Source organism: Megascapheus bottae, chromosome 7 (genome assembly GCF_031878675.1).
Source record: "Megascapheus bottae isolate mThoBot1 chromosome 7, mThoBot2.hap1, whole genome shotgun sequence".
Classification (NCBI taxonomy): Eukaryota; Metazoa; Chordata; class Mammalia; order Rodentia; family Geomyidae; genus Megascapheus; species Megascapheus bottae.
The window spans coordinates 24,275,353-24,293,530 of NC_143515.1; positions in this window are offsets into that span (position 1 = coordinate 24,275,353).

An 18,178-nucleotide genomic window follows, 5' to 3' on the forward strand; every position below is an offset into this window, starting at 1 on the left:
TCAGAATATATGAGGAAAGTGGAGAGACATGCAAGAGAAAAGTCAGACACACAACATCTATAGGCTCTCTCTCAGCCCACAATCTAAAACTCCAGAGCAGGTGAATAAAAGTCATACCGGGAATAACAGCCAACAACCCAAATTCTCTTTTATGAGATTGTAACTAATACTGAGCTACATAAAAGGTGACTTTAAAGCTGGGAGTTTGGCCTAGTGGTAGAGTGCTTGCCTCGCATGCATGAAGACCTGGGGTTCGATTCCTTGATGCCACATACATAGCAAAAAAGCCAGAAATGGTGCTGTGGCTCAAGTGGTAGAGCCCTAGCCCTGAGAAAGCCCAAGGACAGTCAGTGCTCATGCCCTGAGCTCAAGGCCCAGGACTGGCAAAAAAAAAAAAAAAGAAAAAAAAGTGACTTTAAAATAATATGAGTCCTGGGCCGGGAGTCTGGCCTAGTGGTAGAGTGCTTGCCTAGCATGCATGAAGACCCGGGTTCAATTCCTCGGTACCCCACATACATAGCAAAAAGCCTGAAATGGTGCTGAGGCTCAAGAGGTAGAGTGCTAGCCTTGAGAAAGAAAGTCCAAGGACAGTGCTCAAGCCCTGAGCCCAAGCCCAGGACTGGCAAAAAAAAAATATGAGTCCTTTAAAATAATATGAGATTGCAGGAATGACTAATAGTCATATACCAATAAAATTAAATTATGTAATAAAACAAGCACTTGTACATGAAGAATAGATAAGTTAAAAAGAACCAATTTGAAATACAAAAAATTTAATGATATATCTAAAATAATCTCAGTTGGAAAGAATATTAAGTAAATGAGAAAGCAGGTTCAGATGGAGTATCCCTCACTGTTTGGGCTTTAAAATAAGTGCATAAACTTTACCAGTTGGGCAGCAACAGTCCAAAATTTTAAAATGCTCTGAAATACAACATTTTCTGAAATCTGGAATTTTCTAAGTTCTTATTCAATGCTCCAAATATTTTATATTGGGGGAATTTGGGATTTCAGAATTGTTGATGTGGAATAATCAACCTGCACTAAGAAATTGAGGATATACAATATAGAAAATATTTAAACATGAATCAGAAGTTAATAAGATGTTGGAACCAACCATTTACATGTCGTTACAGAAACAGGAAAGGAAAAGGTGGAGAGGCAAGCTTTAGAGTCAATGGGAGCTGAACACTGATAGCTCACAGCTACAATCCTAGATACTCAGGAGGCTGAGATCTAAGGATCGTGATTCAAAGCCAGGCCAGTCAGACAAATTCCGGAGACTATTTCCAATTAACTAGAAAAATGGCAGAAGTGGAGGTATAGCTCAAGTGGTAAAGCACCTGTCTTGATCCATAAAGTCAAGTATAACAGCACACAGTTCATTGCAGCATTATTTGCCATAGTGAAGATACGGAATCAACTCAGATACCCCTCAATGGCTGAATGGATCAAGAAAATAGGGTACATGTACACAGTGGAATTTTACTCATCCATACAAAGAATGATATTGTATCATTCAGAAGATGAAAAGTTCTGGAAAAAATATATAAAGCAAAGTAAGGCAGACCCAAAGAAACAGGTTGCATGGTTTCCCTCATTTTTGATAACTAAAATGTGCCAATAAATCAACAAGTAAACACACTGAGTGGTGAAAGAAAAAAAATACACTAGGAAATAATAAATAATAAAGGTCTCTAGGCATTCATACAGAGACCGAAGGAGGATATTCTTAGGTGAGGGGGTCACATAGGTGTAATAGCTATGTGCATCTGAACATACACAATAATGCTTATCAAAATAAACTCCAGGAAGTAGAAAGAAGTCTTTTTCTTTGTGGCTGTTTTTGTTTGCTTTTCCTTTTGTCTTTTTTCCCCCAGTTTATTTGTCTTTTGGGAGGGGAAGGGGAAGGCTCAGAAATGGTGGGACAGAGGGTGAGTAGTGGAACAGTGGAATTCACTTGACACTGTGCTGAAAATGACCTTCAGAAGTCTTTTCATTTCCTTATAAATGGGGCAATGCCATTTATTCTGCTGGAAGCATAGAATTACATTATGGATATATACCACAATTTCTTGATTCATTCATCCACTGGGGGGCATCTGTGTTGATTCTATATCTTAGCTATAGGAAACACTGCTGCAATGAACATGATTGTGCTGGTGGTTTTAGTGCAGACTGGTTTGTGGTCAATTGGGTAAATGCCCAGGAGTTGGGATTGCTGAGTTACAGAGAAATTCCATTCATAAAGAAATGGGAAAATTTGGATAATATTATATCAAGCTAAGTAAGCCAGACCCAAATCAACATAGACTACATGGTTTCTCACATTTGTAAAAATTAGAATGCCCTATAAATCTATAAGTAAACGCAATGGATTGTAAAAGACAAATAATTACTTGTACAAGATTAATTAAATAGCACTCTGAACATTCACATAGTGAGAACAAAGGAGGATATTCTTTTTGTTTTTGTTTTTGTGGGTCATGGGGCTTGAACTCAGCCTGGGCGCTGTCCCTGAGCTCTTCACTTCAAGGCTATTGCCCTACTCCTGGGCTTGGACCATGTCCTTGACCTCTTCAGCTCAAGGCTACCACCCTACTTCCTGTTTTCTAAGGTTAATTGGAGATAAGAGTCTCAGGTCCTTTTGTGCCTGGGCTGGCTTTGAACCTTGGTCCTTAGCTCTCAGCCTCCTGAGTAGCTAGGATTACAGGCATGAGCCATCCCACCTGGCCAAAGGAGGATATTCTTAGGAGAGGATCACAGAGGCTCAATAGCTATGTGCATATGATCATATAAAAAGATGTTTATGGAATGAACTCCAAGAAATGGAAACAAGAGTTTTTTTTTCTTTTTCTATTTGTGGTTACTTTTTTTTTCTTTCCTTTGGTTTATTCTCTTTTGTCAGTGTTTTTTTATTTACATATCTTGGGGTTTTTTTTAAGTATAATTTTTTAAAATTTTTTATTGTAATTAATAAAAGGGTTACATGATATTTGCCAGATAGAAGGTGCATTAATTCACATACATTGATACCCTTTCACATGTCTTGGTAGCCATTACCCTCCCCCCCCACACCCCACACCCGTCTTGGTTTTCCCCCCTTCCCTATCAAATTTCAAATAACCAAATACAAATAAATTCAATATATCAGATAAAAAAGTGAGATACTGTAACAATATGAGATAACCAAGAGACAGCAAAGGAGATGAGAGACAACATAGTACATTAAGGACAACAATCATTCATTATATGGCTTTTGTTTCAATATCCTGGAGGTCCTTTCAATTAGCTTCATACTATATGGCCTTATGTATCAAGATTTTGCTCTATTGCAGATCTCTGCTAGTAGAGCCCAAGGTTTCTACTGATTATGACAAATGAGGGAAACCATTGAGCCTAAGTTCCTTTGAGTCTGGCTTACTTCACTTATGATTTTTTCTAAGTCTTTCCATTTCCTAACAAATGGGGCGATGTCATTCTTTCTGACAGCAGCATAGAATTCCATTGTGTACAAATACCACAACTTGTTGATCCACTCATCAACTGAGGGACATCTAGGTTGGTTCCATATCTTTGCTATGGTGAAGAGTGCTGCAATGAACATTGTTGTGCTAGTGGGTTTAGTATGTCCTTGTTTCTGGATGATTGGGTAAATGCCAAGTAGTGGAATTGCTGGGTCATAGGGGAGTTCTATGTTTAGCCTTTTGAGGCACTGCCACACTGCTTTCCATAGTGGTTGAACGAGTTTGCACTCCCACCAACAGTGTAGTAGTGATCCCTCCTGGCCACATCCCCTCCAGCATCTGTTCTTATTCGTTTTCCTGATCCTGGCCATTCTAACTGGAGTGAGGTGGAATCTTAGAGTTGTTTTGATTTGCATTTCTTTTATGACCAGAGATGTTGAGCATTTCTTCATGTGTCTATAGGCCATTTTTGTTTCTTCTTCAGAGAAGACTCTCTTTAAGTCTTTGGCCCATTTTTTAATGGGATGGTTGTTACTTTGGTGATTAGTTTTGGAGTGATTCAATTTTTTGAGTTGTTGATATCTTTTAGATATGAGGCCTTTGTCTGTTGTTTGGTTGGTGAAGATCTTCTCCGACTCTGTAGGCTTCCTAATTAATTTACTAGCTATGTCCTTTGCCATACAAAAGCTCCACAGTTTAATGCAGTCCCACTTATCCAGCCTTTCTCTGATTTGTTGTGATTCTTGGTCCTTATTAAGAAAGTTTCTACCTGAGCCAAGGAGGCCTAGTGTATCTCCTATTCCTTCCTGTAAAGTTTTCAGTGTGTCAGCTTTTACCTCCAGGTCTTTGATCCATTTGGAGTTTATTCTAGTGCAAGGTGACAAAGAAGGATCCAACTTTAGTTTTCTGCAGGTGCTTAGCCAATTCTGCCAGCACAACTTGTTGAAGAGGCTGTCTTTCTTCCATTCTATTTTTTTGGCTCCCTCGTCAAAGATTAGGTGGCCATAGGTCTGTGGTTTAATATCTGGGTCCTCAGTTCTATTCCATTGGTTTTCAGGCCTGTTCTTGTGCCAGTACCAAGCTGTTTTGAGAATTATAGCTCTGTAATAGACTCTAAAGTTTGGAACTGAAATTCCTCCTGCGCTGTTCTTTCTGCTAAGAAGTGTTTTTGCTATACGGGGTCTTTTATTATTTCATATGAAATTTTGAATTGCCTCTTCTATTTCTTTAAAGAATGCCATTGGGATATTGATGGGTATTGCATTGAATTTGTAGATAGCCCTTGGCAAGATTGTCATTTTCACAATGTTGATTCTTCCAATCCAGGAGCATGGGAGGTTTTTCCATTTCCTTAGTTCTGCTTTAATTTCCTTTTTTAGGATTTTAAAGTTTTCATCAAAAAGGTCCTTTACATTCTTAGTTAAGCTAATTCCTAGGTACTTTATTTTCTTTGAGGCTATTGTGAAAGGAGTTGCTTTCCTGATTATTGCCTCGTTCCTCTCACTGATGGCATAAAGGAAGGCAGTTGATTTTTGAGGGTAAATTTTATAACCTGCTACTCTTCCAAAGTTTTGAATCAGCTCAAGGAGCTTGGGAGTAGAGTCTATAGGATTCTTTAAATACAGAATCATGTCATCTGCAAAGAGGGATAGTTTTATTTCCTCTTTCCCTACTTGGATCCCCTTTATGCTTGCTTCTTGCGTTATTGCACTGGCTAGGAATTCTAGTTAAAGAGTAGTGGAGAGAGTGGGCATCCTTGTCTCGTTCCTGATTTTAGAGGGAATGGCTTTAGATTTTCACCATTAAGTGTAATACTAGCAGTGGGTTTCTCATACACAGCCTTTATTATATTGAGGAATGGTCCATGGATTCCTAGTTTCTCCAGAGCTTTTAACATGAAAGGGTGTTGGATCGGCGCCATCTTCCTTCCTCGAAATCAAGTTTCTTAGGCCAGCATATGAGAGAAGAGTGAATGGATTTGATTCTACCTACAAGTCATCTGGAAAACTCAGGATGCAGGAATTCTGTAAGTGAAGATAGGACTTTCCTGATCCTTTCTTGCCTTCCATTTCTGCATTGTTTTTGATTCATGGATGTTGTTTTGATAGATAATGGACTTGTGAGTAGAGAGATCTTTAGGATCAAAGGACTGGAGAGCTTAGAGTCATTTGGTTTGTAGTTGCAGTAGTTCCTAGTAGTGTCTAGGGAAGGGAAGAACAGGCCTGCCCAAGGTTCCACAGCTAGTGGTTGCTTGTCCTATCCAAGGCTTGGATCCAGACCCCTGGGGACTCTGTGCTTATAACACGAGAATATGCTCTGATATATTAAGAAGCATGTGTGGACAAATTAGGAGCCAAGAGATGATGGGAAATGACATCAGAGATGAGCGAGCGTTTTGTGAATCAAGGGGATCTTATTAGAATACCAAGGTATCTGCAGGTGGATCCAACCTAAGATTTGAACAAGTAAGACTTAATGTGTGCACCCTTCTGATGTGGAATGAAATTACCTTTTCACTTGGGCTTAACTGGAAAAAGAGCTTGAATTTACAGTGTTCATGATCTTTACATGTTTTTTTTTTTTTTTTGCTGATCACTGCTTAACAAGGTATTCCACAGGAGAGGTTTGTTAGCTTTAATAGCCCTTAAATTACTTATGGCAATTACCTTCATCACTTTCAACTCCATGGAGGTTATTAAAATGCTCTCATGGCAACTGTAAAGAAATATAAAAATAAGTAAAGATGAAATTATGTTTGCTCCCTGAAGACATTTGCTTGGCATGTATTTGCATTTCCCCTCCCCCCTTTTTTTAAATACAGGGAGATGGATTTAGTTCAAGAAACATAATCTAACTGCAGAGGCTTAATCATTCTAATAGCAGACATATACCTCATCTTAAAAATTCTTTCATCTGTCCATACTGAATATAGTATCCTTATAGAGGTGACTGGAAAATATTTTGGTTTAGAGTAAACAGGCATTTTTTGTGCATTAAGTGTAGGTCAGACAATCTCAGGAGTATCTTATGTACATTTGATACTCAACAAACTTATATATTGCATATATTTAGCAAACAAGGAAACTTGGGCTTATCAGAGTAAAAAATCAGGCCAGGAGTGTGGCCTAGTGGAAGAGTGCTTGCATAGCATGCACGAAGCCCTAGGTTCAGTTCCTCTGAACCACATACACAGAAAAAGATGGAAGTGGTGCTGTGGCTCAAGTTGTAGAGAGCTTGCCTTGAGAAAGCCCAAATGAGTTCAAGCTCTAGGACTGGTTAAAAGAAAGAGTGAAAAATCACAAAATCATCTGCCTCAGTTACAACATTGCTATTTTCTAATTAAATGGTCCTATCTATGAACACAAATGCTCCTGTGACACTGTTTGTGGGATCCAAAGGACATTTGTCTTCTCAATGGTACCAACTATTGTCTGAAATTCCATTATTAATTGTATTCTTATGGTCTCAAGATCCCTCTTTCTAACATTTCTTTTAGAAAGTAGAACCCACAGGAAGGAAGTGGTCCCTTCACTTACATGCTGCAGATTTTTCCAACAATGCATGTTCTGATGTGGCTGAAGAATGGTCTGTGGTATTTTTATTTGAAGTCAGTAGATGAACTTTTCCTTCATGTGTAAAGAAGATCCTCACAAGCTATGCCTCCCTAACCTCTCATTTTTCATCCCATGCTTTCCCCAAGTTCCCTTCTTCAACTCTGATCTGTTTCTGAGCATCCTAATCAAGGGCCTACATAGCATATCTAACTCATAATACTACAAACACAAGCACACCACCTGCACTGCCCTGGTTTTACCAGTGCTTAATAGGGATATTGGACATTGGTTTACCCATTAGTCTAAACTATTCCTCCATATGGAATTTCTATGAAGTTGTCATGAGTTGATCATGTAGTTCTATGGCAATAGGGCAGAACAACATATACACATAGTTATACTGGAATGTGCTGTGTATTAAATTAGGGTAATGCATTGTACCTGAAATATGTCTATTCTACATTGAGTTACACTCTTAACAATTTAGGATGAAAATAAAAAATATACAGTGTCACCCAAACTAATAATTATATCTTAAATCCATACTGTTCTGGATACATTAGATTTGAGTCCAGTGTAAAATTTATTATAATTAAGGTTCATTCTAATCTATACAGGTTTTTAAAATGTACCTTCTGGAATTTTTAAGATTGTAAGTGCTTAGCAGTCTATTTTTGGTTGGGTAGTTTACCCTGTGACTTTGGGATCAAACAGAACCAGAATCAGGGAAGTGTTTGAAAGCTGGGTGGGGTGCATTGTGTGATTGAGTGAGCCCCATGTAAGCTGTTCCACATTCTGAATTTCATCAGTCTCCTTGAAATGGAGACCTTGCTTCTACCTGTAGGCTTCCATGTGTGTGAAAGAGAAATGAAATGCATTTCCAACTGTAGATGAAGGGTTAAGGATAGTTCAAGGTTTGTTTATCATGTTCTGTTTTCTGTGCTAAACGGTGACTTAAAATCAATTATAATCAAATGGGAAGAGGCAAGAGTTGCTGATTCCTGAGACTTCAGGGAGCAGCGAGGCTGGGACTGCTTTCTCATTTTTCTACCTTAGATAAAAGCACTTTTGAGCCCAGGATTATTAGATGATTGATAGTTCTGACGAGTGGCAGGTTTGTACCAGCTGCTATACCAAATCCAGATCAATGAAGCCTGTGGCCCTCAGATGGGATTGAGACCATTCTCTGTTAGTGGAGCAGTTATCTGCCCTCCATTTGCCTGTGGGTCTATTCATCTTTCTGCTTTGGGTAAACACCAGGGGTACTGCTGAGAGGCCAAAGACCTACAAGAGAGGAAAGACAGGATGAGATGGGAGCTAGAAGCCTAGCTACCATCCCCACAGATGTCCTTTGAATTCACGTCTCAGCTTCAAGAGAAAAATATTCAAGGGGGAATTAACTTGTGATTTTTACCTGCAAATTCAGTGCTGGCTCTGGACAAAGTGTGAAATTTATTCTGCAAATATTTATCACACAAATTCCCTATGAAAAGCACTGCTCAAAGTAGGAGGAAGAAAAGGGAAACATCACAGTCCTGTGAGAGCAGTATTTTTTGTCTCTACTTTGTGGGTGGCACATGTATCATACACCCACCCTGCCCCACTACACACAATGGTAAGTATGTGAGATGCTTTGAATGTTTATTCATCTGGCCAAATCCTTGTATACACATATGAAAATATCAATTTGAATCATAAAAAATGCAATTGTCACTCATCAATTAAAAAGTTGGTCTTATGACCTAGGGCTCTAATCAGGGTTCATAGTCTTGTGATCTACAAAGCCCTCATGCCTCCCTGGACCCATTCGACTGCTCTCTCTTCCTCTCCTGTTGACATCTGGGGTAATATCTTGAGCACCAGAGAGGTAGCCCAGATGCTGTTCCTTCTTAATGTGAGTTTAGAGGGGTAACATAAAACAAAAGACATCCCTGAACAGGCTCTCAGCAACCAGAGTAGGTTTGGAGGGGTGGGGGACTTGATCAATCTTGAACGAACATCCTTAGCACATCCAGCCATGTGTCTGCCGCACCCAGATCCCAGTCCAATGATGTTTCAGATATAAAGGTGAATAGATCACAGCAGAATTGTTGTATTCTTAATTCTTTTGTGATTTCTTATTTTCCTGAGATTGGATTACAGAGGGTCTGGTAAAAATCAAAATTTCCCTCGAACTATGTATATGATATACTCTTCATTCTTATTTTGTACTTCCAGGAAGAGCATCCAGAGAGGACATACTTCCTATATGCTCTGACTGACAAATGTCTGAATCTAGCCCTGGAAGCTAGGCTTGGGTACCAAAATGTGGACTTATACTGAGAACATAGCCATAGCATTTTGGCTCTGTTGATCAAGTGTGTGAAGTATTTTTGCCCAAACCCTTTGGCAATCCCTAAATGCGGTGTGAAAATATATATCCTACAAAATTAACGAGCCAGGGGAAGGTTGGGTAGTGGAGTGATGGGTGAAAATGTTGGAAGGGGTGACATTGATGAAGATGCCTTGTATTCACAAACTGCTTTGTTAAATGGCAAGTCCCTTGTACAACTACTTAGAGAATAAAAAAAGAATAACGTAATTTGGAATATACAAAAGCATCAGATATGAAAGAAAGATGATTCCACCAGTCATACCATCAAACAGAAAAGACAGCTGAGGACTTCAGAAATTTTACCTAGCCTCTTGTTGGACAGGTATGGAAACTGAGGCTGGAAGAAGGAACATCTGGAGGAATCTAGCATGTGGCAGTGCAGGGACAGGCTGTGAACTGAGTCCAGATAGCTGGTTGAGCACCTCTTAAGGGATAAAGTAACAAGGCTGTGCCTAGCAAGGGGTTACCTCAGTGCAAAAGCAGAAAACTTGAGCACCTGTGGTTCCTTCCAATTAGTCTTTTCCTGACGTTAGAAGCATTGTGATCTCAAAAGGAGTTTGCACACTATAATGAGTGATTGTTGTCCTTAATATACTATGTTATCTCTCATCTCTTTTGCTGTCCCTTGGTTATCTCATATTGTTACAGTATCTCACTTTGTTGTCTGATATATTGGATATATTTGTATTTGGTTATTTGAAATTGGATAGGGAAGGGGGGAAAACAAGATGAGGGGTGGGGGTGGGGGGGAGGGAAATGGGGACCAAGACATGAGAAAGGGTATCAATGTATGTGAATTAATGCACCTCCTATCTGGCAAATATAATGTAATCCTTCTATTAATTACAATTTAAAAAGGAATTTGTGCAACCCTGGCCAGAGGATTGGCATCCTGTTCCTGACTCCACTCTAGAGTGAGCAAGGCTTGAATAAGGCTTTAAATTTCCTAGTAGCTTTTTCTCCCAGACAGTGCAAGGGGCCAGTTGGACTTTCTGGATTAGTCATGTAAGGTGTGGAGAGATGTCAAAAGACCCTCCTGAGACCCGAATCAATAAGCATGCATGAAAACAAAGCCGGCTTTGAAGCCCCTGAGTTCACAAAGAAAAGTCTCTATGCTGCTAAGACAAGTTAGAACAACATAAAAATGGTTAAAACTAGTTCAGGAGTTTTTCTTTTTCTTTCTCCTCAGAAAGTTTTGGTATCGAGAAAGGATTTTCCCACAGTACACCTGGGCATACTTGGCTCTATTAATGAGGAGGAAAGAAAAGTGAAGTAACTGTTTCATCCTCTGTTGGTTGGTAATCAATCTAGAAAGCGTCCTCTCACCTTTAGTTTAGGCCATGTGGCAACAGTGATTCTCTACTGAGAATCACTCTTATTCTGGAATTTTCCCCCAGTCACCTACGCTTCATGGCACTCCATCCCCTAAGCCTAATTCCTTCAATACCTTGCTCATAAATGCTTGAGACTGATTAGGAAGCTAAATGCTGGTTCAGTTTGAATTTTGAGTAGAAAAGCTTTGCCCAAAGAGAAAGACTCATGCTCTGTGGTTGTGAACAAACCATTTAATACAGTATCTTGGAAGTTTCATTTTCTTAGGCGTGCATCAGTAGTTGCTTTATTAATCCAAGAGAAGGACTGGTGATATAAAACCCACATGAACAAATGAAACTTCTTCAACTTTATTATGCATTGTAAAGGATGAGATAGCATTATATAAAGAGCCTTAGCATAATGAAGTGACTCTCCAGGGCTCCTGTCTAGTGAAGGGGCAGGTAGAAAACTGTCTAATCCTCAGCCTCACCCAGGGAGAGCAGGCGTTCCTATACATAGGGGATATTCTTAGTATTTCAGTCACAGGCCCCGTTCTGTGGGGTAGGAGCAGCTGTCTGCAAGTTGTCTTCATTCATTATTGTCTGCTGGGGAATAAGGTGAGGTTTACTTGTGGTGAGAAGAGACCTCACAGACCATGCCATTGCATCTCCAGGCAGGCTCACTGCTGAACTAGAGGAGTCCAGCAGCAGATGGATGTTGCCTGAGCAAACTCATAGAGTATGTGTGGGGAGGTGCTCTAGGGGGAGGCTCCTTCTCCCACAGGAAGTTCTTCCACCCACTGCAGGAGCCCCCTAGGTGGGGCATCATGGGAGGATCAACAACTGGTGGTCTGCTACACGGAAATCAGTCTTTCAAGGCCAGGAAAGCAGCTATGGATGGCCAAGAGCAGAAGTGCTCCGAGAAGACATCCAGTCTCTTCCAGGTACTTACAGAGTGAGGAGGAAGGGAGCACCGGCAAATGGCACCCACACTCCAAGAATTAGACTTCTCCTTAGTTCGGCACATATGGAAAGCGAGAGTGAGAAAAGTTTAACCCTGGATGGAAGAAACTTTATTAATCAAATGTCTCCAAGTTTTACAGATTCTGCTCCAAATGTGTCATGCTTTAAAAGGTCTGTTCTCCAGTGGGGAGAGATAAAGTACTTGAATGAGTATAATAGTTTGCATTTGTATCCTCCCACTAAGTTGTGACCTCTCAAAAAATTATCTTCACTGGGGATGGGGGTGGGGTGGAAATTAAAAGCATCTTGGGTATTCATTTCATTGCTATGGTGTCCATCCTAATTCCTTATCTGCTAAAACTCCTCCCATCTATATCAAAGTCCATGTATGATGAACAGGCCATGAGAAACAGGTCCTGTCACTCCACCATGGGACAGCGGGTCTTTAAGACATTATGGAGTGCTTTGTCTCTGCCTTGACTTTAGCAGCCTCAACAGCAAGAAGAGTTCTAATGGGATCAGCTCTGAGACTCCAGGTATGGAGCTTGGAAATATCTACAGGCAGTTGTCTTGGAGGGGCCTGCCCAGAAGGGTTCTGGCAGGCCACCTGTGGTCAGTGGGATCATCCAATCACCTGACAGGGAGCAGGAGCTGGGTAGTTCTCCTGGTTCACTGATCTGGATCCAAGCTCCTTTCTGTCTTTTTGTAGCTCTCAGGATTTGGTTTGTCATTCAGATTGTCCTGGCCAAGAACCACCTCTGCCCTGTGATCCTCATATTCACTGCCCCCAGAGTGGCCACTTCTCTCTGTTTATGCTCTCTCTGTTTAAAGGTTGCAACCTTGACAAGATTAACCTGTGAGCTGTTAGTTGAGGAGGGGCCACAAGGTGGCAGCAGAGGACCAGCCTGGCCTGTGGCCACCTGCTTTTGGTGTTGAGAGGGCAGGTGGACTAGCAGATGTCATTTCCTTACCACAGGGCAGGTTCAAAAGGAAAATGAGCAAAGTCAACATTTTAGAGTGCTGGTAGATCAACAAGAACAGCTACAAGAAGATTCCTGGAGGATATTAAGATGGGACTTGAATAGAAAGAATAATAATCATGTTTTGAACATAAACTACACTTCCTTTTTCTTCAAAGAAGCACCTCGTATTCTATTCTATTTGTGAGGAAATAGAGACTTAAATGAATTGTCATACTACCACTGATGGATGGAGTTAAGAAAAAAGGCCAATGTAGTATGATGCTAAATGTAAGGACCTTCAGGATACAGAAACAAAAGCCATATAGGGGTGATTGTTGTCCTTGATGTACTGTTATCTCTCATCTCTTTTACTGTCTCTTGGTTATTTCATATTGTTACAATATTTCACTTTGTTATCTGATATATTTTATACATGCTTAATTGGTTGTTTGAAATAGGAGAGGGAAGGGGGAAATCAAGTTGTGAAGCGGGAAACAGGACATGAGAAAGGGTATCAATATTTGTGAAGTAATGCACCTTCTGTCTGATGAATATAATGTAACCCTTCTATTAATTACAATAAAACATATGAAAAAAAGAAAAAAGGCCAGATCAATCAGACTTCAGAATCTGAATTCTGCAAAAGGTGATCCAGTGCTTGTTAAAGTGTGGGGACTTGTTGAAATGCAAATTCTATGGCTTCCCCTCAATGCAGATTATATGGCTTTTTTCCCCATCCCCTCAACTTTTTTTTTCCAGAAATGGTGGGCTGTGCTCAGGAGGTTGCACTTGTAACAATCCTCTGCAGTTTTCTGTGCTGCTCTCAACTTGGGAACCTAGGCTCTGAAATGCCAGGCTGCTCTTTGCCTCTGGTTGTCAGGTCTCAAGGTGTGGTCAATGCATTTATCTAGGTGGACGGTCCCACTCATGCTGGCCTAGGCTTGCATGATCCTAAATACTAGGAAGGGGTTCAAGTTGCACCCCAATTCTATCGCCAAGCTGCTGACATCTATTTTCCCTTCAGCTGTGATAGAAAAGAAAAAAAAAATCTTTCTTTGTCGAACTTGGAGCTTTTCTCTTCATTAATATGACAAACAGGATATCTCCACCAAGGACAGTCCGGTGAGACCAGGCAGGAATTGAGAGTCTCTATATAAATAAAGCCTCAGCTTTAAGCATTAATGAAAGACATGAGATTTTTATGGCACCATCCATTTCCGATCTTGCCAGTTTACGATGCAGTGGGAGAGTTGCCTTCTATCTTAGCTCCTGCCACTAATTATGAAGCTCTTCCCTGAGGTGTGGTAGTTCAAGTTCTTAGCAAAAGCCAATGTTCCTCTATAAGACATGGAGAAAAGTCCTGAAGTTCTTAATCTTTGCTTGTCTTAGCAATTTCTAAATGATTTTAACTTATTTCTTTGAACCCTTAGTCACTAAACAAAAAACCCAATGACTTTGAAGTGTATGCAAGTGAAAAGAAAACTGTAAACATTATTTCAAAACCAAGTCTTTTATTCTGGGAAATGAACCCAACAGAATTGATGTTATGAGCCTGAAATTCTCGGTAGAGATGCTGTGACTACGGCAGAACAGTCTCAAGCTTTTGTATAATCATTTAAATAAAAAGAAGCCTCATTAATTCTCATTTTGTTTGCATCTTGTGATTCTATCCATAGTAAAAAGGAGCCTAGGCTACAAAAGGATATTAAAGACAAGTTTTAAGAAAAAGATTGTTTCCATGGTGCTTGAACGCCCTTAGACATTCTCATTTACATATCAATATTGATGTGCTTATTATCCACTTTTTCTTATGTTCTCACAAGTCAGATTGTAAATGCTAGTTCTCTACATTGGCACCATCTGCACCTTAGTAATCAAACCGTGGGAGAGCTCTATAGACCAATTCAGGTCTAATTGTGAATATTTACTCAGATAGCTACAGAAATGTCAGGGTAAGGAATATTCTCTCTAGGCGGAATAGAGGATACTCAAGCCATTGGACAGCATCTGAGGTGGTAGAAGAGCAAAATCCCTCATAGAAGTCACTCCTTTTTACAGAGTTGGCTCCTGGACTTTAAAGTTCATAGAAGTCAACAGGACTGGGGAGGTGGAGATGTGGTGATGGTGGACTCCTCACATGCAAACCTTCAACCGGATGATATTGAGAAGGGAAGATGTGGACATTTCTCAGAGATTTGCTGGCTCGAGGCTCCCTCGGGTCTTTTGAAAGTAAGAGTCTGAGGACACAGGGTCTCATAGTCACAGGAGTGACTCTTACTAGTGATGCCCACGCATGTGACCATAGTGAATCCCTTGGTCTGTACTGGAAAGAAAAGTAAGATGTCAGAACCTGGGGGAATGGGGTAGGATAGCACTAGCAGAAACTCTCGGCCACAGGACCCCGTGCACACAGGCCCTGAGAATGAGTGGTGTGCGAACATGATCTCATTCACATTGTTGTCTCCTGTCTGCCTCCCTCTACTACAGCATGACTGTACAGATAGCCACAGCTTGTTTCTCAATGTTAGGTTGGTACCCTGAGAGTCTGGCAAACAGAGACTCAAAATGTACAGCAGACACATATGAAAAGAATACAACAAACTCACTCTAGTTATATATCACTTGTAGATACTTCCTTCAAGTTATTGTAGTTTAAAAAAGTCATTGTATTTTTAAAAATAATCCAAGGATTTTTTTCTCTCCTTTTTAGCAGGTGCTAAACTCTAGTCACCAAGGGTGCCAGCAAGTAACTTCAAAGATGATGCTGAGAAAAAGTTTTCTTCATAGAAAAACCCCATGGACTCTTAACATCTAAGAACTTTAAGACATTAGTTTTTAAGCTTGTTTACTTTTTCAGGAGCAGTGCCCTGTCTTTAATGGAAACCAGAGGCAGAGCTTAGTATATAACCAAGATAAAAGGAGAAATGCTCAGGCTCAAGCTGCTACATGGAGGCCTGAGTTAGGCATGCTCAGATTACTTCCTCCTTTCATTCCTTCACAGAATTCCCACACAAGCTCTGCTACACCTCTCACTGTGGGTTTCAATCTTGTTTCCAGATTAGAAGCACCTGGAAAGCTTCAAACCTCCACTCAGATCACTGCAGGCCAACTAAATCAGAACTGAGGTGTGTGTGTGTGTGTGTGTGTGTGTGTGTGTGTGTGGCATTAGTTTGTAATTGTGAGTCCTTTCCACTAGATTTATGACATCTCAAGAGGCCAGTGGGCTTCAATATTTGTCACCTGAGCAATTAGAATGTCCTTTAATAAATGTTGTCAATTTTAGATTAAACGTTCACTCTGTAAACAGCAGATTTTATTATAGGGAAGCATCTGTCCCATCCCCTCCACCTTTTTTTGTTGTTGTTTGTTAATTGTGGGGCTTGAACTCGGTGCCTAGGCATTTTTTCACAAAGCTAGCCCTCCATATCTTTGAGCCACAGTGCTGCACCTGCTTCTGATTTTCTGGTGGTTCACTGGAGATAAGAGTCTCTTGGACTTCTCTGCCAGGGCTTGCTAGGATGACAGGTGTGACCCACCAGTGTCTGGCTCAACACCTGTCTTTTGAAGCAATCACTGGAATCCCATTTTTGAATGGTACCCTTAGGATTCTACCTCAGCTCTGGTATAACCTGAGAGCTGCATCTACCATAACCTAAGCAGCTGGGTCTCCCTTCCCAGATCCTGGATCCTAAAACAGAATGATGGAAATGGGAAGGATGGTCGGAAAGCATGGAACCATCTGCAGCAGGCTGAGGAGACACTGCTCCTCTTGACTTCACACCTCTGGGAGGATTATAAACCTGGTTCTCCAGCTCCCATCAACCCGTCAAGTACCTTTATAACCTTTGCTCCATTCATCTTCAGCTCTAGTTGGTCTTGTGACCAACTAGGTATTGTATTAGGGTAAGTAACCTCAATACCCTAACTGGAAAAGCCCCTCTCTTGGTTCCCTTGTTACAAAAACTTTCTGGATACAACCATACAACCATAGTACATCTTCATTGCCTCTGTTTTGCTCATGTTTAGTAGCCTTTTCCTCACCCTCTGTGACCACTGATACCTTCTATTCAAGAATCATTTCTCTTCATGTCTGATTCAGCAGCAAGCACCTCATTATTCAGGACAAGAATGGTCTCCTTTATGAAATCTTTATCCATCTTTACCTCCCTATAATTGAGCACTCTGGACTGTGTTGATCTAGTTATTCTGTGTTATTCTGTTATTCTAGTTATTCTGTATTGATCTAGTTATTTGTGTTTTCTGTGGCTCTAGTAATTGAAGAATTTGAAGGTAGGTCTTTTACTGTATTTACCGTTGTAATAATCAAATAGGTAGTTTCCCTTTTCTATTTGTATTTGTTGAACGGTTAGGTGCATGAACAAGAGCTGCAGCCCTTGAGGCAGCAGCACCCTTGAACCTGCTCTACATGCCTGATCTAGAGCATGCACCTGCCTGGTAATGAGGGATGCGATCCTCATAACCCAGAAGTTTTGTGGACTTTGCAAAGATGACTGTTGCCATGCTCCTTGGCACATGGCCTTAACTGCTCCTCCCATCAAGACATAGGGGTTGGAGGCATGGCTCAGTTGGTAGAGCTCTGCATAATATATGCAGATGGGAGATGTCATTGTAAAACCCACTTGAACAAGTAACATAGAAGTGTGACTACTTTGGGAGAGGAGGGATGTGGATGAATGGAGACAGGGATGGAGGGTGAGTATAGTAAAAAATACATTATGTATATGTGAGAAAATGGCACAAGGAAACGATGAGTCTGGGAAGGGTAAGGAAAGAACATAATGGAGGAAGATACTCGCTGTTAGGTACATAAGTGAACATGTGAAAATCAGACTCCTTTTGTACAATCAACTGATTGTAATAACAAAAGGATTGAAGAAGTTAAACATATATTGAAATACAAAATAACTAAGTAAAAAAGAAGTGGGTTTAATTTTCCTCCCATTGAATCGAATCCTCTGGCATAGGAGCAAATGATTGCATTGGAGGGGAGATGTGAGATTTCTGAATCTAGGCCTCAAAGAACCTTGGTATGGTGCTACTGAGCTTTTGGACTTCTGTCCGGACACCACAGAAAGCTGCTCCATCCAGCCTGCTGGAGTGTGAGAACCGCACCACAGGCAAAGGCAGGACTCCTGTGGGCTTTTCCCTTGCATCCCTCCCTGGATTACCTGTCAGACAAGTGCAGCCATGAGAGTGAGTACTCCGGAACCCAGCAAAAGTGCTGTCTGCCTGGATGTTCTCAGTCCAGATTGCTGACCTTTGAAGTTGTGGTTAAATGAATGATTATTTTAAGGTACTAAATTTTAGATGGTTTGTTATGTAGCATGGCATGGATGCAGAGGCACTAGGAATCAAGCATAAAGAATGCAGATGCACCATCCCCCACCCCCCAATATTCTGCATTCTTCAGGAATGGTGATGAAACCGTTGCCTCTGGTGCTCATTCATGATGATGACCATTGTGGCAAACAATCATAGGTAATTTCAGATTCTTGGCTGCTTGCATTAGTTTGTTAGGGCTGCT